Source organism: Phalangium opilio, unplaced genomic scaffold (assembly GCF_054372755.1).
Source record: "Phalangium opilio isolate 3A_F unplaced genomic scaffold, DU_Popi_V2 ptg001170l_1, whole genome shotgun sequence".
Classification (NCBI taxonomy): Eukaryota; Metazoa; Arthropoda; class Arachnida; order Opiliones; family Phalangiidae; genus Phalangium; species Phalangium opilio.
Window position 1 is genome coordinate 9,469,227 of NW_028324255.1, and position 19,082 is coordinate 9,488,308.

The 19,082-nt window shown below is 38.7% G+C and overlaps 82 non-coding genes across 82 annotated transcripts; all 82 read left to right on the forward strand.

Moving 5' to 3' along the window:
* Positions 1–630: 630 nt before the first annotated feature.
* Positions 631–703, forward strand: TRNAK-UUU (transfer RNA lysine (anticodon UUU)). Its single transcript has one exon. It is a non-coding gene; the product is annotated as a tRNA-Lys (tRNA).
* A 287-nt stretch (positions 704–990) lies between these two features.
* Positions 991–1,063, forward strand: TRNAK-UUU (transfer RNA lysine (anticodon UUU)). The gene has a single exon. It is a non-coding gene; the product is annotated as a tRNA-Lys (tRNA).
* Positions 1,064–1,170: 107 nt separating this feature from the next.
* Positions 1,171–1,243, forward strand: TRNAK-UUU (transfer RNA lysine (anticodon UUU)). The gene has a single exon. It is a non-coding gene; the product is annotated as a tRNA-Lys (tRNA).
* A 284-nt stretch (positions 1,244–1,527) lies between these two features.
* On the forward strand, positions 1,528–1,600 carry TRNAK-UUU (transfer RNA lysine (anticodon UUU)). Its single transcript has one exon. It is a non-coding gene; the product is annotated as a tRNA-Lys (tRNA).
* Positions 1,601–1,885: 285 nt separating this feature from the next.
* On the forward strand, positions 1,886–1,958 carry TRNAK-UUU (transfer RNA lysine (anticodon UUU)). Its single transcript has one exon. It is a non-coding gene; the product is annotated as a tRNA-Lys (tRNA).
* Positions 1,959–2,245: 287 nt separating this feature from the next.
* TRNAK-UUU (transfer RNA lysine (anticodon UUU)) lies at positions 2,246–2,318 on the forward strand. The gene has a single exon. It is a non-coding gene; the product is annotated as a tRNA-Lys (tRNA).
* Positions 2,319–2,425: 107 nt separating this feature from the next.
* On the forward strand, positions 2,426–2,498 carry TRNAK-UUU (transfer RNA lysine (anticodon UUU)). Its single transcript has one exon. It is a non-coding gene; the product is annotated as a tRNA-Lys (tRNA).
* A 463-nt stretch (positions 2,499–2,961) lies between these two features.
* On the forward strand, positions 2,962–3,034 carry TRNAK-UUU (transfer RNA lysine (anticodon UUU)). Its single transcript has one exon. It is a non-coding gene; the product is annotated as a tRNA-Lys (tRNA).
* A 107-nt stretch (positions 3,035–3,141) lies between these two features.
* Positions 3,142–3,214, forward strand: TRNAK-UUU (transfer RNA lysine (anticodon UUU)). The gene has a single exon. It is a non-coding gene; the product is annotated as a tRNA-Lys (tRNA).
* Positions 3,215–3,321: 107 nt separating this feature from the next.
* Positions 3,322–3,394, forward strand: TRNAK-UUU (transfer RNA lysine (anticodon UUU)). Its single transcript has one exon. It is a non-coding gene; the product is annotated as a tRNA-Lys (tRNA).
* Positions 3,395–3,501: 107 nt separating this feature from the next.
* Positions 3,502–3,574, forward strand: TRNAK-UUU (transfer RNA lysine (anticodon UUU)). Its single transcript has one exon. It is a non-coding gene; the product is annotated as a tRNA-Lys (tRNA).
* A 107-nt stretch (positions 3,575–3,681) lies between these two features.
* On the forward strand, positions 3,682–3,754 carry TRNAK-UUU (transfer RNA lysine (anticodon UUU)). Its single transcript has one exon. It is a non-coding gene; the product is annotated as a tRNA-Lys (tRNA).
* A 107-nt stretch (positions 3,755–3,861) lies between these two features.
* On the forward strand, positions 3,862–3,934 carry TRNAK-UUU (transfer RNA lysine (anticodon UUU)). Its single transcript has one exon. It is a non-coding gene; the product is annotated as a tRNA-Lys (tRNA).
* A 107-nt stretch (positions 3,935–4,041) lies between these two features.
* Positions 4,042–4,114, forward strand: TRNAK-UUU (transfer RNA lysine (anticodon UUU)). Its single transcript has one exon. It is a non-coding gene; the product is annotated as a tRNA-Lys (tRNA).
* A 107-nt stretch (positions 4,115–4,221) lies between these two features.
* TRNAK-UUU (transfer RNA lysine (anticodon UUU)) lies at positions 4,222–4,294 on the forward strand. The gene has a single exon. It is a non-coding gene; the product is annotated as a tRNA-Lys (tRNA).
* Positions 4,295–4,401: 107 nt separating this feature from the next.
* TRNAK-UUU (transfer RNA lysine (anticodon UUU)) lies at positions 4,402–4,474 on the forward strand. The gene has a single exon. It is a non-coding gene; the product is annotated as a tRNA-Lys (tRNA).
* A 107-nt stretch (positions 4,475–4,581) lies between these two features.
* Positions 4,582–4,654, forward strand: TRNAK-UUU (transfer RNA lysine (anticodon UUU)). The gene has a single exon. It is a non-coding gene; the product is annotated as a tRNA-Lys (tRNA).
* A 285-nt stretch (positions 4,655–4,939) lies between these two features.
* On the forward strand, positions 4,940–5,012 carry TRNAK-UUU (transfer RNA lysine (anticodon UUU)). Its single transcript has one exon. It is a non-coding gene; the product is annotated as a tRNA-Lys (tRNA).
* A 107-nt stretch (positions 5,013–5,119) lies between these two features.
* TRNAK-UUU (transfer RNA lysine (anticodon UUU)) lies at positions 5,120–5,192 on the forward strand. Its single transcript has one exon. It is a non-coding gene; the product is annotated as a tRNA-Lys (tRNA).
* Positions 5,193–5,299: 107 nt separating this feature from the next.
* Positions 5,300–5,372, forward strand: TRNAK-UUU (transfer RNA lysine (anticodon UUU)). The gene has a single exon. It is a non-coding gene; the product is annotated as a tRNA-Lys (tRNA).
* A 107-nt stretch (positions 5,373–5,479) lies between these two features.
* TRNAK-UUU (transfer RNA lysine (anticodon UUU)) lies at positions 5,480–5,552 on the forward strand. Its single transcript has one exon. It is a non-coding gene; the product is annotated as a tRNA-Lys (tRNA).
* A 107-nt stretch (positions 5,553–5,659) lies between these two features.
* TRNAK-UUU (transfer RNA lysine (anticodon UUU)) lies at positions 5,660–5,732 on the forward strand. The gene has a single exon. It is a non-coding gene; the product is annotated as a tRNA-Lys (tRNA).
* Positions 5,733–5,839: 107 nt separating this feature from the next.
* TRNAK-UUU (transfer RNA lysine (anticodon UUU)) lies at positions 5,840–5,912 on the forward strand. The gene has a single exon. It is a non-coding gene; the product is annotated as a tRNA-Lys (tRNA).
* Positions 5,913–6,019: 107 nt separating this feature from the next.
* TRNAK-UUU (transfer RNA lysine (anticodon UUU)) lies at positions 6,020–6,092 on the forward strand. The gene has a single exon. It is a non-coding gene; the product is annotated as a tRNA-Lys (tRNA).
* Positions 6,093–6,379: 287 nt separating this feature from the next.
* Positions 6,380–6,452, forward strand: TRNAK-UUU (transfer RNA lysine (anticodon UUU)). The gene has a single exon. It is a non-coding gene; the product is annotated as a tRNA-Lys (tRNA).
* Positions 6,453–6,559: 107 nt separating this feature from the next.
* TRNAK-UUU (transfer RNA lysine (anticodon UUU)) lies at positions 6,560–6,632 on the forward strand. Its single transcript has one exon. It is a non-coding gene; the product is annotated as a tRNA-Lys (tRNA).
* A 107-nt stretch (positions 6,633–6,739) lies between these two features.
* On the forward strand, positions 6,740–6,812 carry TRNAK-UUU (transfer RNA lysine (anticodon UUU)). The gene has a single exon. It is a non-coding gene; the product is annotated as a tRNA-Lys (tRNA).
* A 287-nt stretch (positions 6,813–7,099) lies between these two features.
* TRNAK-UUU (transfer RNA lysine (anticodon UUU)) lies at positions 7,100–7,172 on the forward strand. Its single transcript has one exon. It is a non-coding gene; the product is annotated as a tRNA-Lys (tRNA).
* Positions 7,173–7,279: 107 nt separating this feature from the next.
* Positions 7,280–7,352, forward strand: TRNAK-UUU (transfer RNA lysine (anticodon UUU)). The gene has a single exon. It is a non-coding gene; the product is annotated as a tRNA-Lys (tRNA).
* Positions 7,353–7,459: 107 nt separating this feature from the next.
* On the forward strand, positions 7,460–7,532 carry TRNAK-UUU (transfer RNA lysine (anticodon UUU)). Its single transcript has one exon. It is a non-coding gene; the product is annotated as a tRNA-Lys (tRNA).
* A 107-nt stretch (positions 7,533–7,639) lies between these two features.
* On the forward strand, positions 7,640–7,712 carry TRNAK-UUU (transfer RNA lysine (anticodon UUU)). Its single transcript has one exon. It is a non-coding gene; the product is annotated as a tRNA-Lys (tRNA).
* Positions 7,713–7,819: 107 nt separating this feature from the next.
* On the forward strand, positions 7,820–7,892 carry TRNAK-UUU (transfer RNA lysine (anticodon UUU)). The gene has a single exon. It is a non-coding gene; the product is annotated as a tRNA-Lys (tRNA).
* Positions 7,893–7,999: 107 nt separating this feature from the next.
* On the forward strand, positions 8,000–8,072 carry TRNAK-UUU (transfer RNA lysine (anticodon UUU)). Its single transcript has one exon. It is a non-coding gene; the product is annotated as a tRNA-Lys (tRNA).
* Positions 8,073–8,179: 107 nt separating this feature from the next.
* TRNAK-UUU (transfer RNA lysine (anticodon UUU)) lies at positions 8,180–8,252 on the forward strand. Its single transcript has one exon. It is a non-coding gene; the product is annotated as a tRNA-Lys (tRNA).
* Positions 8,253–8,359: 107 nt separating this feature from the next.
* Positions 8,360–8,432, forward strand: TRNAK-UUU (transfer RNA lysine (anticodon UUU)). Its single transcript has one exon. It is a non-coding gene; the product is annotated as a tRNA-Lys (tRNA).
* A 107-nt stretch (positions 8,433–8,539) lies between these two features.
* Positions 8,540–8,612, forward strand: TRNAK-UUU (transfer RNA lysine (anticodon UUU)). The gene has a single exon. It is a non-coding gene; the product is annotated as a tRNA-Lys (tRNA).
* Positions 8,613–8,719: 107 nt separating this feature from the next.
* TRNAK-UUU (transfer RNA lysine (anticodon UUU)) lies at positions 8,720–8,792 on the forward strand. Its single transcript has one exon. It is a non-coding gene; the product is annotated as a tRNA-Lys (tRNA).
* Positions 8,793–8,899: 107 nt separating this feature from the next.
* On the forward strand, positions 8,900–8,972 carry TRNAK-UUU (transfer RNA lysine (anticodon UUU)). The gene has a single exon. It is a non-coding gene; the product is annotated as a tRNA-Lys (tRNA).
* A 107-nt stretch (positions 8,973–9,079) lies between these two features.
* Positions 9,080–9,152, forward strand: TRNAK-UUU (transfer RNA lysine (anticodon UUU)). Its single transcript has one exon. It is a non-coding gene; the product is annotated as a tRNA-Lys (tRNA).
* A 107-nt stretch (positions 9,153–9,259) lies between these two features.
* TRNAK-UUU (transfer RNA lysine (anticodon UUU)) lies at positions 9,260–9,332 on the forward strand. Its single transcript has one exon. It is a non-coding gene; the product is annotated as a tRNA-Lys (tRNA).
* A 107-nt stretch (positions 9,333–9,439) lies between these two features.
* Positions 9,440–9,512, forward strand: TRNAK-UUU (transfer RNA lysine (anticodon UUU)). Its single transcript has one exon. It is a non-coding gene; the product is annotated as a tRNA-Lys (tRNA).
* Positions 9,513–9,619: 107 nt separating this feature from the next.
* TRNAK-UUU (transfer RNA lysine (anticodon UUU)) lies at positions 9,620–9,692 on the forward strand. Its single transcript has one exon. It is a non-coding gene; the product is annotated as a tRNA-Lys (tRNA).
* A 107-nt stretch (positions 9,693–9,799) lies between these two features.
* TRNAK-UUU (transfer RNA lysine (anticodon UUU)) lies at positions 9,800–9,872 on the forward strand. The gene has a single exon. It is a non-coding gene; the product is annotated as a tRNA-Lys (tRNA).
* A 107-nt stretch (positions 9,873–9,979) lies between these two features.
* On the forward strand, positions 9,980–10,052 carry TRNAK-UUU (transfer RNA lysine (anticodon UUU)). The gene has a single exon. It is a non-coding gene; the product is annotated as a tRNA-Lys (tRNA).
* A 107-nt stretch (positions 10,053–10,159) lies between these two features.
* TRNAK-UUU (transfer RNA lysine (anticodon UUU)) lies at positions 10,160–10,232 on the forward strand. The gene has a single exon. It is a non-coding gene; the product is annotated as a tRNA-Lys (tRNA).
* A 107-nt stretch (positions 10,233–10,339) lies between these two features.
* TRNAK-UUU (transfer RNA lysine (anticodon UUU)) lies at positions 10,340–10,412 on the forward strand. The gene has a single exon. It is a non-coding gene; the product is annotated as a tRNA-Lys (tRNA).
* A 1,211-nt stretch (positions 10,413–11,623) lies between these two features.
* Positions 11,624–11,696, forward strand: TRNAK-UUU (transfer RNA lysine (anticodon UUU)). Its single transcript has one exon. It is a non-coding gene; the product is annotated as a tRNA-Lys (tRNA).
* A 107-nt stretch (positions 11,697–11,803) lies between these two features.
* TRNAK-UUU (transfer RNA lysine (anticodon UUU)) lies at positions 11,804–11,876 on the forward strand. Its single transcript has one exon. It is a non-coding gene; the product is annotated as a tRNA-Lys (tRNA).
* Positions 11,877–11,983: 107 nt separating this feature from the next.
* TRNAK-UUU (transfer RNA lysine (anticodon UUU)) lies at positions 11,984–12,056 on the forward strand. Its single transcript has one exon. It is a non-coding gene; the product is annotated as a tRNA-Lys (tRNA).
* Positions 12,057–12,163: 107 nt separating this feature from the next.
* On the forward strand, positions 12,164–12,236 carry TRNAK-UUU (transfer RNA lysine (anticodon UUU)). Its single transcript has one exon. It is a non-coding gene; the product is annotated as a tRNA-Lys (tRNA).
* Positions 12,237–12,343: 107 nt separating this feature from the next.
* On the forward strand, positions 12,344–12,416 carry TRNAK-UUU (transfer RNA lysine (anticodon UUU)). Its single transcript has one exon. It is a non-coding gene; the product is annotated as a tRNA-Lys (tRNA).
* Positions 12,417–12,701: 285 nt separating this feature from the next.
* Positions 12,702–12,774, forward strand: TRNAK-UUU (transfer RNA lysine (anticodon UUU)). The gene has a single exon. It is a non-coding gene; the product is annotated as a tRNA-Lys (tRNA).
* Positions 12,775–12,881: 107 nt separating this feature from the next.
* On the forward strand, positions 12,882–12,954 carry TRNAK-UUU (transfer RNA lysine (anticodon UUU)). Its single transcript has one exon. It is a non-coding gene; the product is annotated as a tRNA-Lys (tRNA).
* Positions 12,955–13,061: 107 nt separating this feature from the next.
* TRNAK-UUU (transfer RNA lysine (anticodon UUU)) lies at positions 13,062–13,134 on the forward strand. Its single transcript has one exon. It is a non-coding gene; the product is annotated as a tRNA-Lys (tRNA).
* Positions 13,135–13,241: 107 nt separating this feature from the next.
* Positions 13,242–13,314, forward strand: TRNAK-UUU (transfer RNA lysine (anticodon UUU)). The gene has a single exon. It is a non-coding gene; the product is annotated as a tRNA-Lys (tRNA).
* Positions 13,315–13,421: 107 nt separating this feature from the next.
* On the forward strand, positions 13,422–13,494 carry TRNAK-UUU (transfer RNA lysine (anticodon UUU)). Its single transcript has one exon. It is a non-coding gene; the product is annotated as a tRNA-Lys (tRNA).
* A 107-nt stretch (positions 13,495–13,601) lies between these two features.
* Positions 13,602–13,674, forward strand: TRNAK-UUU (transfer RNA lysine (anticodon UUU)). The gene has a single exon. It is a non-coding gene; the product is annotated as a tRNA-Lys (tRNA).
* Positions 13,675–13,781: 107 nt separating this feature from the next.
* Positions 13,782–13,854, forward strand: TRNAK-UUU (transfer RNA lysine (anticodon UUU)). The gene has a single exon. It is a non-coding gene; the product is annotated as a tRNA-Lys (tRNA).
* A 107-nt stretch (positions 13,855–13,961) lies between these two features.
* On the forward strand, positions 13,962–14,034 carry TRNAK-UUU (transfer RNA lysine (anticodon UUU)). The gene has a single exon. It is a non-coding gene; the product is annotated as a tRNA-Lys (tRNA).
* A 286-nt stretch (positions 14,035–14,320) lies between these two features.
* TRNAK-UUU (transfer RNA lysine (anticodon UUU)) lies at positions 14,321–14,393 on the forward strand. The gene has a single exon. It is a non-coding gene; the product is annotated as a tRNA-Lys (tRNA).
* A 107-nt stretch (positions 14,394–14,500) lies between these two features.
* On the forward strand, positions 14,501–14,573 carry TRNAK-UUU (transfer RNA lysine (anticodon UUU)). The gene has a single exon. It is a non-coding gene; the product is annotated as a tRNA-Lys (tRNA).
* A 287-nt stretch (positions 14,574–14,860) lies between these two features.
* On the forward strand, positions 14,861–14,933 carry TRNAK-UUU (transfer RNA lysine (anticodon UUU)). The gene has a single exon. It is a non-coding gene; the product is annotated as a tRNA-Lys (tRNA).
* Positions 14,934–15,040: 107 nt separating this feature from the next.
* On the forward strand, positions 15,041–15,113 carry TRNAK-UUU (transfer RNA lysine (anticodon UUU)). The gene has a single exon. It is a non-coding gene; the product is annotated as a tRNA-Lys (tRNA).
* A 107-nt stretch (positions 15,114–15,220) lies between these two features.
* TRNAK-UUU (transfer RNA lysine (anticodon UUU)) lies at positions 15,221–15,293 on the forward strand. The gene has a single exon. It is a non-coding gene; the product is annotated as a tRNA-Lys (tRNA).
* Positions 15,294–15,400: 107 nt separating this feature from the next.
* On the forward strand, positions 15,401–15,473 carry TRNAK-UUU (transfer RNA lysine (anticodon UUU)). The gene has a single exon. It is a non-coding gene; the product is annotated as a tRNA-Lys (tRNA).
* Positions 15,474–15,580: 107 nt separating this feature from the next.
* TRNAK-UUU (transfer RNA lysine (anticodon UUU)) lies at positions 15,581–15,653 on the forward strand. Its single transcript has one exon. It is a non-coding gene; the product is annotated as a tRNA-Lys (tRNA).
* A 107-nt stretch (positions 15,654–15,760) lies between these two features.
* On the forward strand, positions 15,761–15,833 carry TRNAK-UUU (transfer RNA lysine (anticodon UUU)). The gene has a single exon. It is a non-coding gene; the product is annotated as a tRNA-Lys (tRNA).
* A 107-nt stretch (positions 15,834–15,940) lies between these two features.
* On the forward strand, positions 15,941–16,013 carry TRNAK-UUU (transfer RNA lysine (anticodon UUU)). Its single transcript has one exon. It is a non-coding gene; the product is annotated as a tRNA-Lys (tRNA).
* Positions 16,014–16,120: 107 nt separating this feature from the next.
* TRNAK-UUU (transfer RNA lysine (anticodon UUU)) lies at positions 16,121–16,193 on the forward strand. Its single transcript has one exon. It is a non-coding gene; the product is annotated as a tRNA-Lys (tRNA).
* A 285-nt stretch (positions 16,194–16,478) lies between these two features.
* Positions 16,479–16,551, forward strand: TRNAK-UUU (transfer RNA lysine (anticodon UUU)). The gene has a single exon. It is a non-coding gene; the product is annotated as a tRNA-Lys (tRNA).
* A 107-nt stretch (positions 16,552–16,658) lies between these two features.
* On the forward strand, positions 16,659–16,731 carry TRNAK-UUU (transfer RNA lysine (anticodon UUU)). The gene has a single exon. It is a non-coding gene; the product is annotated as a tRNA-Lys (tRNA).
* A 107-nt stretch (positions 16,732–16,838) lies between these two features.
* TRNAK-UUU (transfer RNA lysine (anticodon UUU)) lies at positions 16,839–16,911 on the forward strand. Its single transcript has one exon. It is a non-coding gene; the product is annotated as a tRNA-Lys (tRNA).
* Positions 16,912–17,018: 107 nt separating this feature from the next.
* On the forward strand, positions 17,019–17,091 carry TRNAK-UUU (transfer RNA lysine (anticodon UUU)). The gene has a single exon. It is a non-coding gene; the product is annotated as a tRNA-Lys (tRNA).
* Positions 17,092–17,198: 107 nt separating this feature from the next.
* Positions 17,199–17,271, forward strand: TRNAK-UUU (transfer RNA lysine (anticodon UUU)). The gene has a single exon. It is a non-coding gene; the product is annotated as a tRNA-Lys (tRNA).
* Positions 17,272–17,378: 107 nt separating this feature from the next.
* Positions 17,379–17,451, forward strand: TRNAK-UUU (transfer RNA lysine (anticodon UUU)). Its single transcript has one exon. It is a non-coding gene; the product is annotated as a tRNA-Lys (tRNA).
* A 107-nt stretch (positions 17,452–17,558) lies between these two features.
* On the forward strand, positions 17,559–17,631 carry TRNAK-UUU (transfer RNA lysine (anticodon UUU)). The gene has a single exon. It is a non-coding gene; the product is annotated as a tRNA-Lys (tRNA).
* Positions 17,632–17,738: 107 nt separating this feature from the next.
* On the forward strand, positions 17,739–17,811 carry TRNAK-UUU (transfer RNA lysine (anticodon UUU)). Its single transcript has one exon. It is a non-coding gene; the product is annotated as a tRNA-Lys (tRNA).
* A 286-nt stretch (positions 17,812–18,097) lies between these two features.
* On the forward strand, positions 18,098–18,170 carry TRNAK-UUU (transfer RNA lysine (anticodon UUU)). Its single transcript has one exon. It is a non-coding gene; the product is annotated as a tRNA-Lys (tRNA).
* Positions 18,171–18,277: 107 nt separating this feature from the next.
* On the forward strand, positions 18,278–18,350 carry TRNAK-UUU (transfer RNA lysine (anticodon UUU)). Its single transcript has one exon. It is a non-coding gene; the product is annotated as a tRNA-Lys (tRNA).
* A 287-nt stretch (positions 18,351–18,637) lies between these two features.
* Positions 18,638–18,710, forward strand: TRNAK-UUU (transfer RNA lysine (anticodon UUU)). Its single transcript has one exon. It is a non-coding gene; the product is annotated as a tRNA-Lys (tRNA).
* A 107-nt stretch (positions 18,711–18,817) lies between these two features.
* On the forward strand, positions 18,818–18,890 carry TRNAK-UUU (transfer RNA lysine (anticodon UUU)). The gene has a single exon. It is a non-coding gene; the product is annotated as a tRNA-Lys (tRNA).
* A 107-nt stretch (positions 18,891–18,997) lies between these two features.
* TRNAK-UUU (transfer RNA lysine (anticodon UUU)) lies at positions 18,998–19,070 on the forward strand. Its single transcript has one exon. It is a non-coding gene; the product is annotated as a tRNA-Lys (tRNA).
* The last annotated feature ends 12 nt before the right edge of the window (positions 19,071–19,082 follow it).

The window sequence follows — 19,082 nt, forward strand, 5'->3', positions numbered from 1 at the left end:
AGAATCATCAAAAATTTAAACTTCAGATCATTTCACTTTCAATAAATTTATGTAAACTCTAATTCCAATTATTACGGGATTTACCTTCGTTTGAGACAGGATAGCTCAGTCGGTAGAGCGTTAGGCTTTTAACCTAACGTTCCAGAGTTCGAGTCCCTGTTCGGGAGACTCTGTTTTTGAAGAATCATCAATAATTTAAACTTCAGATCATTTAATTTCCAGTAAAATTATTGAAATTCTAATCCCAATTATTACGGGAGTTCATTTCGTTTCAGCTCGGATAGCTCAGACGGTAGAGCGTTAGGCTTCAAACCACGCTCCAGGGTTCGACTCCTTGTTCGGGCGACTCTGTTTTTAAAGAATCATCAATAATTTAAACTTCAGATCATTTAATTTCCAGTAAAATTATTGAAATTCTAATCCCAATTATTACGGGAGTTCGTTTCGTTTCAGCTCGGATAGCTCAGTCGGTAGAGCGTTAGGCTTCAAACCACGGTCCAGGGTTCGACTCCTTGTTCGGGCGACTCTTTTTTTAAAGAATCATCAATAATTTAAACTTCAGATCATTTAATTTCCAGTAAAATTATTGAAATTCTAATCCCAATTATTACGGGAGTTCATTTCGTTTCAGCCCGGATAGCTCAGTCGGTAGAGCGTTAGGCTTTTAACCTAACGGTCCAGGGTTCGAGTACCTCTTCGGGCGACTCTGTTTTTAAAGAATCGTCAATAATTTAAACTTCAGATCATTTCACTTTCAATAAATTTATGTAAATTCTAATTCCAATTATTACGTGAGTTCACCTCGCTTGAGCCCGGATAGCTCAGTCGGTAGAGCGTTAAGCTTTTAACCTAACGGTCCAGGGTTCGAGTACCAGTTCGGGCCATTATGTTTTTGAAGAATCATCAATAATTTAAACTTAAGATCATTTCACTTTCAATAAATTTATGTAAATTCTAATTCCAATTATTAAGTGAGTTCACCTCGCTTGAGCCCGGATAGCTCAGTCGGTAGAGCGTTAGGCTTTTAACCTAACGGTCCAGGGTTCGAGTCCCTGTTCGGGCGACTCTGTTTTTGAAGAATCATCAATAATTTAAACTTCAGATCATTTAATTTCCAGTAAAATTATTGAAATTCTTATTCCAATTATTACGGGAGTTCACCTCGCTTGAGCCCGGATAGCTCAGTCGGTAGAGCGTTAGACTTTTAACCTAACGGTCCAGGGTTCGAGTCCCTGTTCGGGCGACTGTGTTTTTGAAGAATCATCAATAATTTAAACTTCAGATCATTTAATTTCCAGTAAAATTATTGAAATTCTAATCCCAATTATTACGGGAGTTCATTTCGTTTCAGCTCGGATAGCTCAGTCGGTAGAGCGTTAGGCTTCAAACCACGGTCCAGGGTTCGACTCCTTGTTCGGGCCATTCTGTTTTTGAAGAATCATCAATAATTTAAACTTCAGATAATTTAATTTCCAGTAAAATATTGAAATTCTTATTCCATTTATTACGGGAGTTCACCTCGCTTGAGCCCGGATAGCTCAGTCGGTAGAGCGTTAGGCTTTTAACCTAACGGTCCAGGGTTCGAGTCCCTGTTCGGGCGACTGTGTTTTTGAAGAATCATCAATAATTTAAACTTCAGATCATTTAATTTCCAGTAAAATTATTGAAATTCTAATCCCAATTATTACGGGAGTTCATTTCGTTTCAACTCGGATAGCTCAGACGGTAGAGCGTTAGGCTTCAAAACACGCTCCAGGGTTCGACTCCTTGTTCGGGCGACTCTTTTTTTAAAGAATCATCAATAATTTAAACTTCAGATCATTTAATTTCCAGTAAAATCATTGAAATTCTAATCCCAATTATTACGGGAGTTCATTTCGTTTCAGCCCGGATAGCTCAGTCGGTAGAGCGTTAGGCTTTTAACCTAACGGTCCAGGGTTCGAGTCCCTCTTCGGGCGACTCTGTTTTTAAAGAATCGTCAATAATTTAAACTTCAGATCATTTCACTTTCAATAAATTTATGTAAATTCTAATTCCAATTATTACGTGAGTTCACCTCGCTTGAGCCCGGATAGCTCAGTCGGTAGAGCGTTAGGCTTTTAACGTAACGGTCCAGGGTTCGAGTACCTGTTCGGGCCATTATGTTTTTGAAGAATCATCAATAATTTAAACTTAAGATCATTTCACTTTCAATAAATTTATGTAAATTCTAATTCCAATTATTAAGTGAGTTCACCTCGCTTGAGCCCGGATAGCTCAGTCGGTAGAGCGTTAGGCTTTTAACCTAACGGTCCAGGGTTCGAGTCCCTGTTCGGGCGACTCTGTTTTTGAAGAATCATCAATAATTTAAACTTCAGATCATTTAATTTCCAGTAAAATTATTGAAATTCTTATTCCATTTATTACGGGAGTTCACCTCGCTTGAGCCCGGATAGCTCAGTCGGTAGAGCGTTAGGCTTTTAACCTAACGGTCCAGGGTTCGAGTCCCTGTTCGGGCGACTGTGTTTTTGAAGAATCATAAATAATTTAAACTTCAGATCATTTAATTTCCAGTAAAATTATTGAAATTCTAATCCCAATTATTACGGGAGTTCATTTCGTTTCAGCTCGGATAGCTCAGACGGTAGAGCGTTAGGCTTCAAACCACGCTCCAGGGTTCGACTCCTTGTTCGGGCAACTCTTTTTTTAAAGAATCATCAATAATTTAAACTTCAGATCATTTAATTTCCAGTAAAATTATTGAAATTCTAATCCCAATTAATACGGGAGTTCATTTCGTTTCAGCTCGGATAGCTCAGTCGGTAGAGCGTTAGGCTTCAAACCACGGTCCAGGGTTCGACTCCTTGTTCGGGCGACTCTTTTTTTAAAAAACCATCAATAATTTAAACTTCAGATCATTTAATTTCCAGTAAAATTATTGAAATTCTAATCCCAATTATTACGGGAGTTCATTTCGTTTCAGCCCGGATAGCTCAGTCGGTAGAGCGTTAGGCTTTTAACCTAACGGTCCAGGGTTCGAGTCCCTCTTCGGGCGACTCTGTTTTTAAAGAATCGTCAATAATTTAAACTTCAGATCATTTCACTTTCAATAAATTTATGTAAATTCTAATTCCAATTATTAAGTGAGTTCACCTCGCTTGAGCCCGGATAGCTCAGTCGGTAGAGCGTTAGGCTTTTAACCTAACGGTCCAGGGTTCGAGTACCTGTTCGGGCCATTATGTTTTTGAAGAATCATCAATAATTTAAACTTAAGATTTATTCACTTTCAATAAATTTATGTAAATTCTAATTCCAATTATTAAATGAGTTCACCTCGCTTGAGCCCGGATAGCTCAGTCGGTAGAGCGTTAGGCTTTTAACCTAACGGTCCAGGGTTCGAGTCCCTGTTCGGGTGACTATATTTTTGAAGAATCATCAATAATTTAAACTTCAGATCATTTAATTTCCAGTAAAATTATTGAAATTCTTATTCCAATTATTACGGGAGTTCACCTTGCTTGAGCCCGGATAGCTCAGTCGGTAGAGCGTTAGGCTTTTAACCTAACGGTCCAGGGTTCGAGTCCCTGTTCGGGCGACTGTGTTTTTGAAGAATCATCAATAATTTAAACTTCAGATCATTTAATTTCCAGTAAAATTATTGAAATTCTAATCCCAATTATTACGGGAGTTCATTTCGTTTCAGCCCGGATAGCTCAGTCGGTAGAGCGTTAGGCTTTTAACCTAACGGTCCAGGGTTCGAGTACCTGTTCGGGCCATTATGTTTTTGAAGAATCATCAATAATTTAAACTTAAGATCATTTCACTTTCAATAAATTTATGTAAATTCTAATTCCAATTATTAAGTGAGTTCACCTCGCTTGAGCCCGGATAGCTCAGTCGGTAGAGCGTTAGGCTTTTAACCTAACGGTCCAGGGTTCGAGTACCTGTTCGGGCCATTATGTTTTTGAAGAATCATCAATAATTTAAACTTAAGATCATTTCACTTTCAATAAATTTATGTAAATTCTAATTCCAATTATTAAGTGAGTTCACCTCGCTTGAGCCCGGATAGCTCAGTCGGTAGAGCGTTAGGCTTTTAACCTAACGGTCCAGGGTTCGAGTCCCTGTTCGGGCGACTATGTTTTTGAAGAATAATCAATAATTTAAACTTCAGATCATTTAATTTCCAGTAAAATTATTGAAATTCTTATTCCAATTATTACGGGAGTTCACCTCGCTTGAGCCCGGTTAGCTCAGTCGGTAGAGCGTTAGGCTTTTAACCTAACGGTCCAGGGTTCGAGTCCCTGTTCGGGCGACTGTGTTTTTGAAGAATCATCAATAATTTAAACTTCAGATCATTTAATTTCCAGTAAAATTATTGAAATTCTAATCCCAATTATTACGGGAGTTCATTTCGTTTCAGCCCGGATAGCTCAGTCGGTAGAGCGTTAGACTTTTAACCTAACGGTCCAGGGTTCGAGTCCCTCTTCGGGCGACTCTGTTTTTAAAGAATCGTCAATAATTTAAACTTCAGATCATTTCACTTTCAATAAATTTATGTAAATTCTAATTCCAATTATTACGTGAGTTCACCTCGCTTGAGCCCGGATAGCTCAGTCGGTAGAGCGTTAGGCTTTTAACCTAACGGTCCAGGGTTCGATTCCCTGTTCGGGCGACTGTGTTTTTGAAGAATCATCAATAATTTGAACTTCAGATCATTTAATTTCCAGTAAAATTATTGAAATTCTAATCCCAATTATTACGGGAGTTCATTTCGTTTCAGCTCGGATAGCTCAGTCGGTAGAGCGTTAGGCTTCAAACCACGGTCCAGGGTTCGACTCCTTGTTCGGGCGACTGTGTTTTTGAAGAATCATCAATAATTTAAACTTCAGATCATTTAATTTCCAGTAAAATTATTGAAATTCTAATCCCAATTATTACGGGAGTTCATTTCGTTTCAGCCCGGATAGCTCAGTCGGTAGAGCGTTAGGCTTTTAACCTAACGGTCCAGGGTTCGAGTCCCTGTTCGGGCGACTCTGTTTTTAAAGAATCGTCAATAATTTAAACTTCAGATCATTTCACTTTCAGTAAATTTATGTAAATTCTAATTCCAATTATTACGTGAGTTCACCTCGCTTGAGCCCGGATAGCTCAGTCGGTAGAGCGTTAGGCTTTTAACCTAACGGTCCAGGGTTCGAGTACCTGTTCGGGCCATTATGTTTTTGAAGAATCATCAATAATTTAAACTTAAGATCATTTCACTTTCAATAAATTTATGTAAATTCTAATTCCAATTATTAAGTGAGTTCACCTCGCTTGAGCCCGGATAGCTCAGTCGGTAGAGCGTTAGGCTTTTAACCTAACGGTCCAGGGTTCGAGTACCTGTTCGGGCCATTATGTTTTTGAAGAATCATCAATAATTTAAACTTAAGATCATTTCACTTTCAATAAATTTATGTAAATTCTAATTCCAATTATTAAGTGAGTTCACCTCGCTTGAGCCCGGATAGCTCAGTCGGTAGAGCGTTAGGCTTTTAACCTAACGGTCCAGGGTTCGAGTCCCTGTTCGGGCGACTATGTTTTTGAAGAATAATCAATAATTTAAACTTCAGATCATTTAATTTCCAGTAAAATTATTGAAATTCTTATTCCAATTATTACGGGAGTTCACCTCGCTTGAGCCCGGATAGCTCAGTCGGTAGAGCGTTAGGCTTTTAACCTAACGGTCCAGGGTTCGAGTCCCTGTTCGGGCGACTGTGTTTTTGAAGAATCATCAATAATTTAAACTTCAGATCATTTAATTTCCAGTAAAATTATTGAAATTCTAATCCCAATTATTACGGGAGTTCATTTCGTTTCAGCCCGGATAGCTCAGTCGGTAGAGCGTTAGGCTTTTAACCTAACGGTCCAGGGTTCGAGTCCCTGTTCGGGCGACTCTGTTTTTAAAGAATCGTCAATAATTTAAACTTCAGATCATTTCACTTTCAGTAAATTTATGTAAATTCTAATTCCAATTATTACGTGAATTCACCTCGCTTGAGCCCGGATAGCTCAGTCGGTAGAGCGTTAGGCTTTTAACCTAACGGTCCAGGGTTCGAGTACCTGTTCGGGCCATTCTGTTTTTGAAGAATCATCAATAATTTAAAATTCAGATCATTTCACTTTCAATAAATTTATGTAAACTCTAATTCCAATTATTACGGGATTTAACTTCGTTTGAGGCAGGATAGCTCAGTCGGTAGAGCGTTAGGCTTTTAACTTAACGGTCCAGGGTTCGAGTCCCTGTTCGGGCGACTCTGTTTTTGAAGAATCATCAATAATTTAAACTTCAGATCATTTAATTTCCAGTAAAATTATTGAAATTCTTATTCCAATTATTACGGGAGTTCACCTCGCTTGAGCCCGGATAGCTCAGTCGGTAGAGCGTTAGGCTTTTAACCTAACGGTCCAGGGTTCGAGTCCCTGTTCGGGCGACTGTGTTTTTGAAGAATCATCAATAATTTAAACTTCAGATCATTTAATTTCCAGTAAAATTATTGAAATTCTAATCCCAATTATTACGGGAGTTCATTTCGTTTCAGCCCGGATAGCTCAGTCGGTAGAGCGTTAGGCTTTTAACCTAACGGTCCAGGGTTCGAGTCCCTGTTCGGGCGACTCTGTTTTTAAAGAATCGTCAATAATTTAAACTTCAGATCATTTCACTTTCAGTAAATTTATGTAAATTCTAATTCCAATTATTACGTGAATTCACCTCGCTTGAGCCCGGATAGCTCAGTCGGTAGAGCGTTAGGCTTTTAACCTAACGGTCCAGGGTTCGAGTACCTGTTCGGGCCATTCTGTTTTTGAAGAATCATCAATAATTTAAAATTCAGATCATTTCACTTTCAATAAATTTATGTAAACTCTAATTCCAATTATTACGGGATTTAACTTCGTTTGAGGCAGGATAGCTCAGTCGGTAGAGCGTTAGGCTTTTAACTTAACGGTCCAGGGTTCGAGTCCCTGTTCGGGCGACTCTGTTTTTGAAGAATCATCAATAATTTAAACTTCAGATCATTTAATTTCCAGTAAAATTATTGAAATTCTAATCCCAATTATTACGGGAGTTCATTTCGTTTCAGCCCGGATAGCTCAGTCGGTAGAGCGTTAGGCTTTTAACCTAAAGGTCCAGGGTTCGAGTCCCTGTTCGGGCGACTCTTTTTTTAAAAAACCATCAATAATTTTATCTTCAGATCATTTAATTTCCAGTAAAATTATTGAAATTCTAATCCCAATTATTACGGGAGTTCATTTCGTTTCAGCCCGGATAGCTCAGTCGGTAGAGCGTTAGGCTTTTAACCTAACGGTCCAGGGTTCGAGTCCCTCTTCGGGCGACTCTGTTTTTAAAGAATCGTCAATAATTTAAACTTCAGATCATTTCACTTTCAATAAATTTATGTAAATTCTAATTCCAATTATTAAATGAGTTCACCTCGCTTGAGCCCGGATAGCTCAGTCGGTAGAGCGTTAGGCTTTTAACCTAACGGTCCAGGGTTCGAGTCCCTGTTCGGGCGAGTATATTTTTGAAGAATCATCAATAATTTAAACTTCAGATCATTTAATTTCCAGTAAAATTATTGAAATTCTTATTCCAATTATTACGGGAGTTCACCTTGCTTGAGCCCGGATAGCTCAGTCGGTAGAGCGTTAGGCTTTTAACCTAACGGTCCAGGGTTCGAGTCCCTGTTCGGGCGACTGTGTTTTTGAAGAATCATCAATAATTTAAACTTCAGATCATTTAATTTCCAGTAAAATTATTGAAATTCTAATCCCAATTATTACGGGAGTTCATTTCGTTTCAGCCCGGATAGCTCAGTCGGTAGAGCGTTAGGCTTTTAACCTAACGGTCCAGGGTTCGAGTACCTGTTCGGGCCATTATGTTTTTGAAGAATCATCAATAATTTAAACTTAAGATCATTTCACTTTCAATAAATTTATGTAAATTCTAATTCCAATTATTAAGTGAGTTCACCTCGCTTGAGCCCGGATAGCTCAGTCGGTAGAGCGTTAGGCTTTTAACCTAACGGTCCAGGGTTCGAGTACCTGTTCGGGCCATTATGTTTTTGAAGAATCATCAATAATTTAAACTTAAGATCATTTCACTTTCAATAAATTTATGTAAATTCTAATTCCAATTATTAAGTGAGTTCACCTCGCTTGAGCCCGGATAGCTCAGTCGGTAGAGCGTTAGGCTTTTAACCTAACGGTCCAGGGTTCGAGTCCCTGTTCGGGCGACTATGTTTTTGAAGAATAATCAATAATTTAAACTTCAGATCATTTAATTTCCAGTAAAATTATTGAAATTATTATTCCAATTATTACGGGAGTTCACCTCGCTTGAGCCCGGTTAGCTCAGTCGGTAGAGCGTTAGGCTTTTAACCTAACGGTCCAGGGTTCGAGTCCCTGTTCGGGCGACTGTGTTTTTGAAGAATCATCAATAATTTAAACTTCAGATCATTTAATTTCCAGTAAAATTATTGAAATTCTAATCCCAATTATTACGGGAGTTCATTTCGTTTCAGCCCGGATAGCTCAGTCGGTAGAGCGTTAGACTTTTAACCTAACGGTCCAGGGTTCGAGTCCCTGTTCGGGCGACTCTGTTTTTAAAGAATCGTCAATAATTTAAACTTCAGATCATTTCACTTTCAGTAAATTTATGTAAATTCTAATTCCAATTATTACGTGAATTCACCTCGCTTGAGCCCGGATAGCTCAGTCGGTAGAGCGTTAGGCTTTTAACCTAACGGTCCAGGGTTCGAGTACCTGTTCGGGCCATTATGTTTTTGAAGAATCATCAATAATTTAAACTTAAGATTTATTCACTTTCAATAAATTTATGTAAATTCTAATTCCAATTATTAAATGAGTTCACCTCGCTTGAGCCCGGATAGCTCAGTCGGTAGAGCGTTAGGCTTTTAACCTAACGGTCCAGGGTTCGAGTCCCTGTTCGGGCGACTATATTTTTGAAGAATCATCAATAATTTAAACTTCAGATCATTTAATTTCCAGTAAAATTTTTGAAATTCTTATTCCAATTATTACGGGAGTTCACCTTGCTTGAGCCCGGATAGCTCAGTCGGTAGAGCGTTAGGCTTTTAACCTAACGGTCCAGGGTTCGAGTCCCTGTTCGGGCGACTGTGTTTTTGAAGAATCATCAATAATTTAAACTTCAGATCATTTAATTTCCAGTAAAATTATTGAAATTCTAATCCCAATTATTACGGGAGTTCATTTCGTTTCAGCCCGGATAGCTCAGTCGGTAGAGCGTTAGGCTTTTAACCTAACGGTCCAGGGTTCGAGTCCCTCTTCGGGCGACTCTGTTTTTAAAGAATCGTCAATAATTTAAACTTCAGATCATTTCACTTTCAATAAATTTATGTAAATTCTAATTCCAATTATTAAGTGAGTTCACCGCGCTTGAGCCCGGATAGCTCAGTCGGTAGAGCGTTAGGCTTTTAACCTAACGGTCCAGGGTTCGAGTACCTGTTCGGGCCATTATGTTTTTGAAGAATCATCAATAATTTAAACTTAAGATTTATTCACTTTCAATAAATTTATGTAAATTCTAATTCCAATTATTAAATGAGTTCACCTCGCTTGAGCCCGGATAGCTCAGTCGGTAGAGCGTTAGGCTTTTAACCTAACGGTCCAGGGTTCGAGTCCCTGTTCGGGCGACTATATTTTTGAAGAATCATCAATAATTTAAACTTCAGATCATTTAATTTCCAGTAAAATTATTGAAATTCTTATTCCAATTATTACGGGAGTTCACCTTGCTTGAGCCCGGATAGCTCAGTCGGTAGAGCGTTAGGCTTTTAACCTAACGGTCCAGGGTTCGAGTACCTGTTCGGGCCATTATGTTTTTGAAGAATCATCAATAATTTAAACTTAAGATCATTTCACTTTCAATAAATTTATGAAAATTCTAATTCCAATTATTAAGTGAGTTCACCTCGCTTGAGCCCGGATAGCTCAGTCGGTAGAGCGTTAGGCTTTTAACCTAACGGTCCAGGGTTCGAGTCCCTGTTCGGGCGACTATGTTTTTGAAGAATAATCAATAATTTAAACTTCAGATCATTTAATTTCCAGTAAAATTATTGAAATTCTTATTCCAATTATTACGGGAGTTCACCTCGCTTGAGCCCGGATAGCTCAGTCGGTAGAGCGTTAGGCTTTTAACCTAACGGTCCAGGGTTCGAGTCCCTGTTCGGGCGACTATATTTTTGAAGAATCATCAATAATTTAAACTTCAGATCATTTAATTTCCAGTAAAATTATTGAAATTCTAATCCCAATTATTACGGGAGTTCATTTCGTTTCAGCCCGGATAGCTCAGTCGGTAGAGCGTTAGGCTTTTAACCTAACGGTCCAGGGTTCGAGTACCTGTTCGGGCCATTATGTTTTTGAAGAATCATCAATAATTTAAACTTAAGATCATTTCACTTTCAATAAATTTATGTAGGGTTAGTCCCCCTATTATCGGACACATTTTAAAAAATTATGGTTAAATGTAAGGAAATCACAGAAAACCTTTGAAAAGTTTATGAAATGTATATTTTGAACGTTTCTGCACCTAATGGTATAGAAATAATTCCAAAAGAACGATGTAATGTTGTCCCAATCATGGATTTTATTCGGCAAGTATCGTACCCTATTATCGGCTATTTGTATCTTGATTCGGACACCCATGTTCCATTTATCGGACGCCTATACATCCAACTCGGACACTGGGATCTCAGAATCGGATAGTGGGTCTTTGTAGCCCGGACACTGGGATCTCAGTATCGGACAGTGGGTCTTTGTAGCCCGGACACTGGGATCTCAGTATCGGACAGTGGGTCTTCGCTATCGGACACTGGGATCTCAGATTCGGACAGTGGGTCTTTGCTATCGGACACTGGGATCTCAGAATCGGACAGTGGGTCTTCGTTATCGGACATTTGGATCTCTGTATCGGACAATGGTTCCTCAATTGGAATACCAATTTTTTTTAACAATGAAAGACCCGTGAAAATTGTTACTTCTCTGACACTTCTGGATCCATTCTGAACATCACTAACCGCTTTAAGCATTAAATATTTACAATCCCTCTCTTATTGTAAGCCTACGTTAAATATTTGTCTTTAAAACGTGTTTGAAAGCTGTCCGATAATAGGTTTTCTACATTAGATACAATTCGCGTTTTATTTTCATGTAAAGAAACCTAGAACTAACTGTTAAAGTAGCAATTTATAGAAAAAGATTCGGGCTTTACAGCCATACACATAACTTATAGTTGGCTTCTATTTATATACCTCAAAACACGATTTAAAAATCGGGGGAAGAATTTTTCCGGCCCCTCAATTAGTTTTAATTAATCAAAAAAATTGGATATCTGGTTCGTTCGCGCTTTCCTCCTCTGACATCGCGCCCCTTCTCTGTTTTTACATGCAACATACAGATTTCGACACCCTCTTTAAAACTAGGTAACTTACAGTGTTCCTTTTTTCCCCGGCAGTTTTATAAACAACTTTTTAAAAATGTGTCCGATAATAGGAGCGTCCGATAATAGGGGGACTAACCCTAAATTCTAATTCCAATTATTAAGTGAGTTCACCTCGCTTGAGCCCGGATAGCTCAGTCGGTAGAGCGTTAGGCTTTTAACCTAACGGTCCAGGGTTCGAGTACCTGTTCGGGCCATTATGTTTTTGAAGAATCATCAATAATTTAAACTTAAGATCATTTCACTTTCAATAAATTTATGTAAATTCTAATTCCAATTATTAAGTGAGTTCACCTCGCTTGAGCCCGGATAGCTCAGTCGGTAGAGCGTTAGGCTTTTAACCTAACGGTCCAGGGTTCGAGTCCCTGTTCGGGCGACTATGTTTTTGAAGAATAATCAATAATTTAAACTTCAGATCATTTAATTTCCAGTAAAATTATTGAAATTCTTATTCCAATTATTACGGGAGTTCACCTCGCTTGAGCCCGGTTAGCTCAGTCGGTAGAGCGTTAGGCTTTTAACCTAACGGTCCAGGGTTCGAGTCCCTGTTCGGGCGACTGTGTTTTTGAAGAATCATCAATAATTTAAACTTCAGATCATTTAATTTCCAGTAAAATTATTGAAATTCTAATCCCAATTATTACGGGAGTTCATTTCGTTTCAGCCCGGATAGCTCAGTCGGTAGAGCGTTAGACTTTTAACCTAACGGTCCAGGGTTCGAGTCCCTCTTCGGGCGACTCTGTTTTTAAAGAATCGTCAATAATTTAAACTTCAGATCATTTCACTTTCAATAAATTTATGTAAATTCTAATTCCAATTATTACGTGAGTTCACCTCGCTTGAGCCCGGATAGCTCAGTCGGTAGAGCGTTAGGCTTTTAACCTAACGGTCCAGGGTTCGATTCCCTGTTCGGGCGACTGTGTTTTTGAAGAATCATCAATAATTTGAACTTCAGATCATTTAATTTCCAGTAAAATTATTGAAATTCTAATCCCAATTATTACGGGAGTTCATTTCGTTTCAGCTCGGATAGCTCAGTCGGTAGAGCGTTAGGCTTCAAACCACGGTCCAGGGTTCGACTCCTTGTTCGGGCGACTGTGTTTTTGAAGAATCATCAATAATTTAAACTTCAGATCATTTAATTTCCAGTAAAATTATTGAAATTCTAATCCCAATTATTACGGGAGTTCATTTCGTTTCAGCCCGGATAGCTCAGTCGGTAGAGCGTTAGGCTTTTAACCTAACGGTCCAGGGTTCGAGTCCCTGTTCGGGCGACTCTGTTTTTAAAGAATCGTCAATAATTTAAACTTCAGATCATTTCACTTTCAGTAAATTTATGTAAATTCTAATTCCAATTATTACGTGAGTTCACCTCGCTTGAGCCCGGATAGCTCAGTCGGTAGAGCGTTAGGCTTTTAACCTAACGGTCCAGGGTTCGAGTACCTGTTCGGGCCATTATGTTTTTGAAGAATCATCAATAATTTAAACTTAAGATCATTTCACTTTCAATAAATTTATGTAAATTCTAATTCCAATTATTAAGTGAGTTCACCTCGCTTGAGCCCGGATAGCTCAGTCGGTAGAGCGTTAGGCTTTTAACCTAACGGTCCAGGGTTCGAGTACCTGTTCGGGCCATTATGTTTTTGAAGAATCATCAATAATTTAAACTTAAGATCATTTCACTTTCAATAAATTTATGTAAATTCTAATTCCAATTATTAAGTGAGTTCACCTCGCTTGAGCCCGGATAGCTCAGTCGGTAGAGCGTTAGGCTTTTAACCTAACGGTCCAGGGTTCGAGTCCCTGTTCGGGCGACTATGTTTTTGAAGAATAATCAATAATTTAAACTTCAGATCATTTAATTTCCAGTAAAATTATTGAAATTCTTATTCCAATTATTACGGGAGTTCACCTCGCTTGAGCCCGGATAGCTCAGTCGGTAGAGCGTTAGGCTTTTAACCTAACGGTCCAGGGTTCGAGTCCCTGTTCGGGCGACTGTGTTTTTGAAGAATCATCAATAATTTAAACTTCAGATCATTTAATTTCCAGTAAAATTATTGAAATTCTAATCCCAATTATTACGGGAGTTCACCTCGCTTGAGCCCGGATAGCTCAGTCGGTAGAGCGTTAGGCTTTTAACCTAACGGTCCAGGGTTCGAGTCCCTGTTCGGGCGACTGTGTTTTTGAAGAATCATCAATAATTTAAACTTCAGATCATTTAATTTCCAGTAAAATTATTGAAATTCTAATCCCAATTATTACGGGAGTTCATTTCGTTTCAGCCCGGATAGCTCAGTCGGTAGAGCGTTAGGCTTTTAACCTAACGGTCCAGGGTTCGAGTCCCTGTTCGGGCGACTCTGTTTTTAAAGAATCGTCAATAATTTAAACTTCAGATCATTTCACTTTCAGTAAATTTATGTAAATTCTAATTCCAATTATTACGTGAATTCACCTCGCTTGAGCCCGGATAGCTCAGTCGGTAGAGCGTTAGGCTTTTAACCTAACGGTCCAGGGTTCGAGTACCTGTTCGGGCCATTCTGTTTTTGAAGAATCATCAATAATTTAAAATTCAGATCATTTCACTTTCAATAAATTTATGTAAACTCTAATTCCAATTATTACGGGATTTAACTTCGTTTGAGGCAGGATAGCTCAGTCGGTAGAGCGTTAGGCTTTTAACTTAACGGTCCAGGGTTCGAGTCCCTGTTCGGCGACTCTGTTTTTGAAGAATCATCAATAATTTAAACTTCAGATCATTTAATTTCCAGTAAAATTATTGAAATTCTAATCCCAATTATTACGGGAGTTCATTTCGTTTCAGCCCGGATAGCTCAGTCGGTAGAGCGTTAGGCTTTTAACCTAAAGGTCCAGGGTTCGAGTCCCTGTTCGGGCGACTCTGTTTTTAAAGAATCGTCAATAATTTAAACTTCAGATCATTTCACTTTCAATAAATTTATGTAAATTCTAATTCCAATTATTACGTGAGTTCACCTCGCTTGAGCCCGGATAGCTCAGTCGGTAGAGCGTTAGGCTTTTAACCTAACGGTCCAGGGTTCGAGTACCTGTTCGGGCCATTCTGTTTTTGAAGAATCATCAATAATTTAAACTTCAGATCATTTCACTTTCAATAAATTTATGTAAACTCTAATTCCAATTATTACGGGATTTACCTTCGTTTGAGACAGGATAGCTCAGTCGGTAGAGCGTTAGGCTTTTAACCTAACGGTCCAGGGTTCGAGTACCTGTTCGGGCCATTATGTTTTTGAAGAATCATCAATAATTTAAACTTAAGATCATTTCACTTTCAATAAATTTATGTAAATTCTAATTCCAATTATTAAGTGAGTTCACCTCGCTTGAGCCCGGATAGCTCAGTCGGTAGAGCGTTAGGCTTTTAACCTAACGGTCCAGGGTTCGAGTCCCTGTTCGGGCGACTATGTTTTTGAAGAATAATCAATAATTTAAACTTCAGATCATTTAATTTCCAGTAAAATTATTGAAATTCTTATTCCAATTATTACGGGAGTTCACCTCGCTTGAGCCCGGATAGCTCAGTCGGTAGAGCGTTAGGCTTTTAACCTAACGGTCCAGGGTTCGAGTCCCTGTTCGGGCGACTATATTTTTGAAGAATCATCAATAATTTAAACTTCAGATCATTTAATTTCCAGTAAAATTATTGAAATTCTAATCCCAATTATTACGGGAGTTCATTTCGTTTCAGCCCGGATAGCTCAGTCGGTAGAGCGTTAGGCTTTTAACCTAACGGTCCAGGGTTCGAGTACCTGTTCGGGCCATTATGTTTTTGAAGAATCATCAATAATTTAAACTTAAGATCATTTCACTTTCAATAAATTTATGTAAATTCTAATTCCAATTATTAAGTGAGTTCACCTCGCTTGAGCCCGGATAGCTCAGTCGGTAGAGCGTTAGGCTTTTAACCTAACGGTCCAGGGTTCGAGTACCTGTTCGGGCCATTATGTTTTTGAAGAATCATCAATAATTTAAACTTAAGATCATTTCACTTTCAATAAATTTATGTAAATTCTAATTCCAATTATTAAGTGAGTTCACCTCGCTTGAGCCCGGATAGCTCAGTCGGTAGAGCGTTAGGCTTTTAACCTAACGGTCCAGGGTTCGAGTCCCTGTTCGGGCGACTATGTTTTTGAAGAATAATCAATAATTTAAACTTCAGATCATTTAATTTCCAGTAAAATTATTGAAATTCTTATTCCAATTATTACGGGAGTTCACCTCGCTTGAGCCCGGTTAGCTCAGTCGGTAGAGCGTTAGGCTTTTAACCTAACGGTCCAGGGTTCGAGTCCCTGTTCGGGCGACTGTGTTTTTGAAGAATCATCAATAATTTAAACTTCAGATCATTTAATTTCCAGTAAAATTATTGAAATTCTAATCCCAATTATTACGGGAGTTCATTTCGTTTCAGCCCGGATAGCTCAGTCGGTAGAGCGTTAGACTTTTAACCTAACGGTCCAGGGTTCGAGTCCCTCTTCGGGCGACTCTGTTTTTAAAGAATCGTCAATAATTTAAACTTCAGATCATTTCACTTTCAATAAATTTATGTAAATTCTAATTCCAATTATTACGTGAGTTCACCTCGCTTGAGCCCGGATAGCTCAGTCGGTAGAGCGTTAGGCTTTTAACCTAACGGTCCAGGGTTCGATTCCCTGTTCGGGCGACTGTGTTTTTGAAGAATCATCAATAATTTGAACTTCAGATCATTTAATTTCCAGTAAAATTATTGAAATTCTAATCCCAATTATTACGGGAGTTCATTTCGTTTCAGCTCGGATAGCTCAGTCGGTAGAGCGTTAGGCTTCAAACCACGGTCCAGGGTTCGACTCCTTGTTCGGGCGACTGTGTTTTTGAAGAATCATCAATAATTTAAACTTCAGATCATTTAATTTCCAGTAAAATTATTGAAATTCTAATCCCAATTATTACGGGAGTTCATTTCGTTTCAGCCCGGATAGATCAGTCGGTAGAGCGTTAGGCTTTTAACCTAACGGTCCAGGGTTCGAGTCCCTGTTCGGGCGACTCTGTTTTTAAAGAATCGTCAATAATTTAAACTTCAGATCATTTCACTTTCAGTAAATTTATGTAAATTCTAATTCCAATTATTACGTGAGTTCACCTCGCTTGAGCCCGGATAGCTCAGTCGGTAGAGCGTTAGGCTTTTAACCTAACGGTCCAGGGTTCGAGTACCTGTTCGGGCCATTATGTTTTTGAAGAATCATCAATAATTTAAACTTAAGATCATTTCACTTTCAATAAATTTATGTAAATTCTAATTCCAATTATTAAGTGAGTTCACCTCGCTTGAGCCCGGATAGCTCAGTCGGTAGAGCGTTAGGCTTTTAACCTAACGGTCCAGGGTTCGAGTACCTGTTCGGGCCATTATGTTTTTGAAGAATCATCAATAATTTAAACTTAAGATCATTTCACTTTCAATAAATTTATGTAAATTCTAATTCCAATTATTAAGTGAGTTCACCTCGCTTGAGCCCGGATAGCTCAGTCGGTAGAGCGTTAGGCTTTTAACCTAACGGTCCAGGGTTCGAGTCCCTGTTCGGGCGACTATGTTTTTGAAGAATAATCAATAATTTAAACTTCAGATCATTTAATTTCCAGTAAAATTATTGAAATTCTTATTCCAATTATTACGGGAGTTCACCTCGCTTGAGCCCGGATAGCTCAGTCGGTAGAGCGTTAGGCTTTTAACCTAACGGTCCAGGGTTCGAGTCCCTGTTCGGGCGACTGTGTTTTTGAAGAATCATCAATAATTTAAACTTCAGATCATTTAATTTCCAGTAAAATTATTGAAATTCTAATCCCAATTATTACGGGAGTTCACCTCGCTTGAGCCCGGATAGCTCAGTCGGTAGAGCGTTAGGCTTTTAACCTAACGGTCCAGGGTTCGAGTCCCTGTTCGGGCGACTGTGTTTTTGAAGAATCATCAATAATTTAAACTTCAGATCATTTAATTTCCAGTAAAATTATTGAAATTCTAATCCCAATTATTACGGGAGTTCATTTCGTTTCAGCCCGGATAGCTCAGTCGGTAGAGCGTTAGGCTTTTAACCTAACGGTCCAGGGTTCGAGTCCCTGTTCGGGCGACTCTGTTTTTAAAGAATCGTCAATAATTTAAACTTCAGATCATTTCACTTTCAGTAAATTTATGTAAATTCTAATTCCAATTATTACGTGAATTCACCTCGCTTGAGCCCGGATAGCTCAGTCGGTAGAGCGTTAGGCTTTTAACCTAACGGTCCAGGGTTCGAGTACCTGTTCGGGCCATTCTGTTTTTGAAGAATCATCAATAATTTAAAATTCAGATCATTTCACTTTCAATAAATTTATGTAAACTCTAATTCCAATTATTACGGGATTTAACTTCGTTTGAGGCAGGATAGCTCAGTCGGTAGAGCGTTAGGCTTTTAACTTAACGGTCCAGGGTTCGAGTCCCTGTTCGGCGACTCTGTTTTTGAAGAATCATCAATAATTTAAACTTCAGATCATTTAATTTCCAGTAAAATTATTGAAATTCTAATCCCAATTATTACGGGAGTTCATTTCGTTTCAGCCCGGATAGCTCAGTCGGTAGAGCGTTAGGCTTTTAACCTAAAGGTCCAGGGTTCGAGTCCCTGTTCGGGCGACTCTGTTTTTAAAGAATCGTCAATAATTTAAACTTCAGATCATTTCACTTTCAATAAATTTATGTAAATTCTAATTCCAATTATTACGTGAGTTCACCTCGCTTGAGCCCGGATAGCTCAGTCGGTAGAGCGTTAGGCTTTTAACCTAACGGTCCAGGGTTCGAGTACCTGTTCGGGCCATTCTGTTTTTGAAGAATCATCAATAATTTAAACTTCAGATCATTTCACTTTCAATAAATTTATGTAAACTCTAATTCCAATTATTACGGGATTTACCTTCGTTTGAGACAGGATAGCTCAGTCGGTAGAGCGTTAGGCTTTTAACCTAACGGTCCAGGGTTCGAGTACCTGTTCGGGCCATTATGTTTTTGAAGAATCATCAATAATTTAAACTTAAGATTTATTCACTTTCAATAAATTTATGTAAATTCTATTTCCAATTATTAAATGAGTTCACCTCGCTTGAGCCCGGATAGCTCAGTCGGTAGAGCGTTAGGCTTTTAACCTAACGGTCCAGGGTTCGAGTCCCTGTTCGGGCGACTATATTTTTGAAGAATCATCAATAATTTAAACTTCAGATCATTTAATTTCCAGTAAAATTATTGAAATTCTTATTCCAATTATTACGGGAGTTCACCTCGCTTGAGCCCGGATAGCTCAGTCGGTAGAGCGTTAGGCTTTTAACCTAACGGTCCAGGGTTCGAGTCCCTGTTCGGACGACTGTGTTTTTGAAGAATCATCAATAATTTAAACTTCAGATCATTTAATTTCCAGTAAAATTATTGAAATTCTAATCCCAATTATTACGGGAGTTCATTTCGTTTCAGCCCGGATAGCTCAGTCGGTAGAGCGTTAGGCTTTTAACCTAACGGTCCAGGGTTCGAGTACCTGTTCGGGCCATTATGTTTTTG